This window comes from Sinocyclocheilus rhinocerous, unplaced genomic scaffold, assembly GCF_001515625.1.
Source record: "Sinocyclocheilus rhinocerous isolate Xijiao unplaced genomic scaffold, SAMN03320098_v1.1 scaffold9624, whole genome shotgun sequence".
NCBI classification, from domain to species: Eukaryota; Metazoa; Chordata; class Actinopteri; order Cypriniformes; family Cyprinidae; genus Sinocyclocheilus; species Sinocyclocheilus rhinocerous.
The window spans coordinates 2431-9663 of record NW_015634122.1 but is presented as its reverse complement, the minus strand read 5'-3'; the positions used below and the strand labels follow the sequence as shown (position 1 = coordinate 9663).

The window sequence follows — 7233 nt, the reverse complement described above, 5'->3', positions numbered from 1 at the left end:
AATGCGTTGGCCCGAAATCGAACCCGGGTCAACTGCTTGGAAGGCAGCTATGCTCACCCCTATACCACCAACGCAGGAATTGATGCTGGCTTGCGCAGTCAGAAAGAATGCTCAAAGCACATGAGTCACTGATAGGGCTAGAGGAGCTGATGCGATCTATGTTTGGGTCCGGCACTAAAGAGAGCAAGTCCAGGGTTTGGATCCCGTCACATACAAGAAAGCGCTGTCTTTCCATGCTTGCTAAATAAATACGACGCGGTGGCACAGGAACCGCAAAGGCTTCAAATACAGAAGTTGACCAGTTGCGCATTTGCGCATTTGGCTTGTAGCAATCCCGCTCCCTGTGGTAAATCACTACGCTCGCCAAGGGTAATCTAGGGTGCCGACACCTGCCCACTTGCATTTCGTCACCCCCTCAAAACAAATAAAAGAGTCCAAAAATGACCCCTGTAACGTGTAGCATTCCAAAAATGAAACGACTTCAGCTGATGATGGGTCCATCCGGTATTTTATGGTGTAAGTGCTGGGTCAGCGTAAGAAAAAGCCATGCTTTGTTTAGTGTTGTCGGTGCAGTGGCGTTGACTGGGGGCGAACTCATGCATGCACAACTACTTGTTAATATAGTGGACAGTATATCCGCCTGTCACGTGGAAGACTGGGGTGCGATTCCCTGATGGGGAGAGCTACTATTTTTCTGCTGCCGAACAACACATCCAAAAGGTTTTGGCACAACCAGAGGTTACAGAAGGAGTTCTGCTTTGACTTCAGCCCAAACCAAAGGAAATGCGTTGGCCAGGAATCAAACCTGGGTCAACTGCTTGGAAGGCAGCTATGCTCACCACTATACCACCAACGCAGATGAATCACGCCGGCTTGTGCGGTCAGTAAGAACGGTCAAAGCACATGAGTCGCTGATAGGGCTAGAGGAGCTGATGCAATCTTTGTTTGGGCCCGGCACTAAAGAGAGCAACTCCAGGGTTTGGATCCCGTCACGTCCAAAAAAGCGCTGTCTTTCCGTGCTGGCTAAATAAATACAATGCATTGACGCAGGAACCGCAAAGGCTGCAAATATAGAAGATGACCAGTTGCGCATCCTCCCACCGTGTGTTGGTGGACAGCCAAATTCACTCTATTCTTGACATTCCTGTGTAGCTCTGCTGTGATCAGAGCCTCCAAAAATACAGGTCACTCGCAAAAAGTTCCCCTCCACGGAAATCTTTAGTGAAAGGCGAAAGATTTATGCAATAATGAAGAGAATCTCGAGCTGTGTCTCCATGCCCTTGGGCCTGTGCGCTCCTTTTGGTAAACCACTACGCTCGACAAGGGTAATCTAGGGTGCCGACACCAGCCCACTTGCATTTCATCAACCCCTCACTCCAAACAGGAGGAGTAAATGTCACAAAAGTCCCTTCGGTCGCCCAGTAACCACTAGCCCAATGAAGGCAATGCAATCTCTTTCTCATGCCTCTATCTGAGAAGTTGGAGAAAACAATTAAACAAATAAAATAGTCCAAATAATGACCCCTGTAACGTGTAGCATTCCAAAAGTAAAACGACTTCAGCTGATGATGGGTCCATCCGGTATGTTATGGTGTAAGGGCTGGGTCAGCGTAAGAAAAAGCCATGCTTTGTTTAGTAATGTCGGTGCAGTGGCGTTGGCTGGGGGCGAACTCATGCATGCACAGCTGCTCGTTAGTATAGTGGACAGTATCTCTGCCTGTCATGCGAAGGCCAGCCGTGTATACCTGTAGAACTGTGACTAGCCAATAGGAACGAAGGAAATCCCAGGGAGGAGGGGTGAATAAGCAACACACAATTAGAGATTCGAATCCCACCTCGACCAAAAATACCATGGAAGGAATTTGTAATAGTTTTTCATCAAAAAAATTTTTAGAACGATTAACATATAATAAATTAACTTTGTGCACAAAGATAAAATAAAACGTGTAATAATGGTTCTTGTGTAGGATTTACAAAATCTGCAACGATCTTAATAGCATTTACGTTATAATAGGGTATAGTTATCTTTAATATAGAAAATATTTGAATGTGAATAATTGAAAAGAACATTTTGATCACATTTTAGACTTTTATTTTTAAAGAGACATTCACTTGGATCGATGATGCTCAGATGATATCCGGAGTGACGCCATTGCTGTGCGCCATTGCTGTGTGCCATGTCGTGAGATGTGAGCGGAGTTTCTTCACTCGGGCTACTCCAATATTCACTCATTCAGCGGCGCGGGGAAAGACCCGAACTCATCTGTACACACACTCGAGGGCTGTTCACAGTGTGCCATTTTTATTTATTTCTTCCCCATCACCAAAAATCCAGCGTGGGAAGAGGTGGACGAAATTAGAAAGTCACTTTCTTTGACTTTCTTGCGGAGGATGTAACGGTAATAAAGACTCAACAGAAACAACTTCTCGAACTGCTGGAGGAAGTCAAGATACTGCGTATTCAAAACGCAGAAAAGGATAAAAGGATAGCAGATCTGGAGCGGAGAGTGGAGGATTTGGAGCAATACTCCAGAATTAACGACGTGGTCGTTACCGGGCTCAAGATCAAACCCCGGTCTTATGCACGCGCAGTGACCGCTGACAACGGGGGTGAGCCCTGCGAGATGGAGGTGAGCTCCGCGGAACAACAGGTGGCGGCCTTTCTCGAGTCCAGAGGGATTACGCTTGATGTGGACAACATTGGGGCATGCCACCCTCTCCCCAGGAGGAAGGACAACGACATGCCAGCAGTGATATTGAGGTTTGTGAACAGAAAAAATAAGATCGCACTGCTTAAACAAGGAAAGAAATTGAAGGGCACTAATGTATTCATGAATGATCACCTAACCAAGAGGAATGCCGATATAGCCAGAAAAGCCAGGTATCTGAGGAAGCAAAACAAAATTCAAAACACTTGGGTTACTAACTGCAAAATATTCATCAAACTTAACGGAACGCCAGAGGCGGAAGGTTTTGGTCATAACAACCATGGAGGAGCTGGATAAATATAACGCTACTGCATCAATGAGGTAAAAAAAAAAAAACACCAACAACTGTGTACACCAACACAATGACATCCAATCACATTTCACTTACTTCAAGAGACATTAACGACATAGGGCTACAACAAAGGATTCTGAACTATGAACACTTGGAACTGAAATCATTTGATTACACTGAGCATAATGAACAAGACTTGGAAGATGAAATAGACCCTTATAACATGTTTTTCTCATCTATCAATATTAGCTGTAACTACTTTACTGAAGATGATTATAACAACAGTATCAACTCAGAAGGGACATTTTCAATCATACACTTCAACAGCAGAAGCATGTATACAAATTATTTACAACAGTTTATACATCCATTCAGTGTTATAGCAATATCCGAAACATGGTTCAATGTGGATAAAGGAATTGATTTTGAATTAGAAGGTTATGACCTCAATTATATAAACAGAGTAAACAAAGCAGGTGGGGGAGTTGCTATATATGTCCATAAAAATTTTAAGTTTAAAGTAATTGACAAGATGACATTAACAATAAATGATATACTAGAATGTATATCGATTGAAATTCACAATGAAAAGAAAAAAAATATTATTATAAGTTGTATATATAGGTCACCGGGTTCAAGTATGGAGTCATTTATTGACTGGATGGAAAAAATATTTTCTATAACAAGTAACAAAATGCTATTCATATGTGGAGATTATAATATAGATCTGATAAATCCAAATAAACATAAAATAACAGATGAATTTGTGAACAGGATGTACAGTATGAGTTTATTGTATTTATTTATTTTATGGCCATTATTGAAGACACCTGATGTTAACAAACAGAATCACCAAAGACGAACATCACAATTTGTATGTCACCATTATAGTGGTCAGTGATTGCTTTAGTTGGGCTCTTGACCCTTGACTTCTAAATTTTAAATTTTGTTTGGCTGCTATAACTGAATTATAACAGACAGACGAGCTAAGCGCAAAAGTCATTGGCTGGTGATGATTAATTGTTATCTGACCTAAATCACTGAACTCATTTAGAGTCTGTTCTCTGAGTTATATTACTTATATTGGTTACAACAACCTTGTGATTCCTCAGTGAAAGATTCTGTATTTTCTATACATTTTGTAAGGGTTTCTTGCAAGCTCTTCTGATAAAAAAAAAAAGTCTCTTTTTCCGGCACACACAGACATCAAGAACCAGCATATGAATCTCAACAACGGTGACAAACAGCATATTCATATAAACAGATCTACTCTGAACATCACAAACAAGCTACTAAACAGTCACATAAAAACAGCAAAAATAAAAGAATATAGTAAGAATAAAAGAAGTTACAAACAATTCAGCTCATAATTTATTCATGCCGCAATGCATGATGGGAGCCATGGATGAGTTTTTATTGGCTACAACATGCTTTTTTGATGGTCACCATTGTTGTGATTGTCATACTGATTCTTGACTCTGATTATGCTGAAAATGCCAGATTTTGTATTTATCAACTTGCTGACAATCATTAAAGGAAACATAACTCAGTCACTCAGGTCACTACATGATGAATAGTTTAAAACAATCAACACCACATGATCACCTTTCCTCTGGTTTGTCTGACTGTTATAACTCAGTTACCGCAGCCAAACAAAATCTAATGTTAACAATTTAAGGGTCAAGATCCAAACTAAAGTAAACACTGACCACTATAATGGTGACATACAAATTGTGATTTTCGTCTTTGGTGATTCTGTTTGTTAACGTCAGGTGTCTTCAATAATGGTCAATCATCACTTAATTAATCACCTAATTATCTCATTAACTTTAACTCTGCTTCAGCGTAACTTATAACACTGCTTTCGTGTTTTATATGAGTCCACACTCAGTGTTAAATTAACACTGGGGATTTTGCTGTGTAGAATTACTTCACACAGTGCCACACTCATTGATAATATTTTCACAAATAACATTGAATACACTAATGTCAGTGGCCTAATGATTTGTGAAATAACTGACCATCTGCCAGTCTTCACATTGTAAACCATCACTAGACCCAGTAGAATTACTTCACACAGTGCCACACTCATTGATAATATTTTCACAAATAACATTGAATACACTAATGTCAGTGGCCTAATGATATGTGACATAACTGACCATCTGCCAGTCTTCACATTGTATGATGTCGATTATAAAAATAACAAAACTCCCCAAAAAGCTGTATATAAACATATAAAGACAGAAGAAGCAATTAATTCACTCAATTACGACTTAATGGAACAAGACAGGAACATTGTATACAAAGAGAAAGATGTGGATAAAGCGTACAATAGTTTTTTAGAAATATTTAGCACATTATATAACAAAAACTGTCCCATTCGTCGAATCAACTACAAAAATAAATGTATAAAATGTCCATGGTTAACTAAGGGTTTAAAAAATGCTTGTAAAAAGAAAAATACTCTATATAGACAATTTATTAAATGAAGGACAAAATAATGTGAAAACAAATATAAATCATATAAAAATAAATTGACTAATATAATAAGAACTAGTAAGAAATTATACTATAAAAATGTATTAAATGAAAACAAAAATAATATTAAAGGGGTATGGGGTATACTAAATAGTTTAATTAAAGATAAAACAAATAAGAATCCATATCCAGATTATTTTATTGATATGAATGGTGAAAACTTTAATATGCATAATATAGTAAATAGTTCCAATGAATTTTTTGTAAATGTTGGACCAGATTTAGCAGCAATAATTCCTGAGTATAGAAGTAATAAATTGAATGAGTCATTTATAGAAAGGAATGCGAAGACCATCTTTCTCTCTGATGTGAGTGAGACAGAGATTAAAACTATTGTTAATAAATGCAAAAATAAAAACATGGATGGATGTTAATAAATTATCTCTGAATTTAAATAAAACTAAAGTAATGATGTTTGGCAATTATAAAGAAAACTCAGAAGTATTAATAAATATAGATGGTGTTGCAATAGAAAAAGTGTCAGAAATTAAATTCTTAGGGATAACTATTGACAGTAAATTAAGCTGGAAACCACACATCAGATACATACAAGATAAATTATCCAAAAGTATCTCTGTAATTAATAAAGTTAAATATGTCCTGGAATATAATGCATTATATATATTGTATTGTTCATTAGTTTTGCCCTACTTAACTTATTGTATAGAAGTTTGGGGCAATAACTATAAAAGTTCACTACATCCCCTCTTCATACTTCAAAAACGTGCAGTTAGAATCATACATAAGGTGGGATATTTTGATCACACAAATATATTATTTCTGCAATCCAGACTATTAAAACTTTTTGATTTAGTTGATTTTTATACTGCACAACTCTTGTATAAAGCCAACAAAAATGAACTACCGGGCAATATTCAAAGGTTTTTTACAGGAAGAGAGGGGGCCTACAATCTGAGGGGATGTGGGAACCTTAAAGTCCAGGTGGTGAGAACCACCAGGAAAAGTTTGTGTGTGTCTGTGTGTGGTGTCAAACTTTGGAATGGTTTGGGAACACAGCTCAAGCAATGCCCAAATATCTTATATATCTATTTATATAGCATATAGCCCGCTAGCATATCTATTTATCTATTTAAATCAAGATACAAAGAAATGGTGTTGAAAAAATATAAGGCTGAGGGAGGGAGCTTGGTGTTCTCAGGATTGTGATTATGGGGTGATGGTTATTGTATAAAAAACAGTAGTAGGGATGATCATAATTGTTCTTACTATTAATATTGATACTATAAATGGTGATATAATTACAACAGAACGGGATACGATTACATAGCTGAGCAAATAATAATAATAATAATGACAGGAGCAGATATTAATGTTTATTATAAATATTATTATTGTTATTATAAAACTGTGATTTAACAATATAACAGGAGATGGTTATATTTTATATATTACATGATTATTATAAATACTAGGACACATTAGAATGTTTATGATAATGAGGATTATTATAATGCATTATTGTGATTATTGAGACGGACATATTGTATTTGGTTATTTGTATATAACTATTATAATATCACATAAATTATTAGTAACAGACAATGGCAGCAACCATATGGTGTAATATACGGGAATGAATTGGGGGTGGGAGCAAATAAGTTCTACTTCTTTCCACTCCCTTTCGAGCAAGTATTATGTGTAAATATGTGTATGGATATGTGTAACATAATT

The 7233-nt window shown here is 37.1% G+C and overlaps 2 non-coding genes across 2 annotated transcripts; both read right to left on the bottom strand.

Annotated features, from left to right (window-relative positions):
* Nucleotides 1-2: 2 nt before the first annotated feature.
* On the bottom strand, nt 3-74 carry trnag-ucc (transfer RNA glycine (anticodon UCC)). Its single transcript has one exon. It is a non-coding gene; the product is annotated as a tRNA-Gly (tRNA).
* Nucleotides 75-784: 710 nt separating this feature from the next.
* trnag-ucc (transfer RNA glycine (anticodon UCC)) lies at nt 785-856 on the bottom strand. Its single transcript has one exon. It is a non-coding gene; the product is annotated as a tRNA-Gly (tRNA).
* Between the last annotated feature and the right edge of the window lie 6377 nt (nt 857-7233).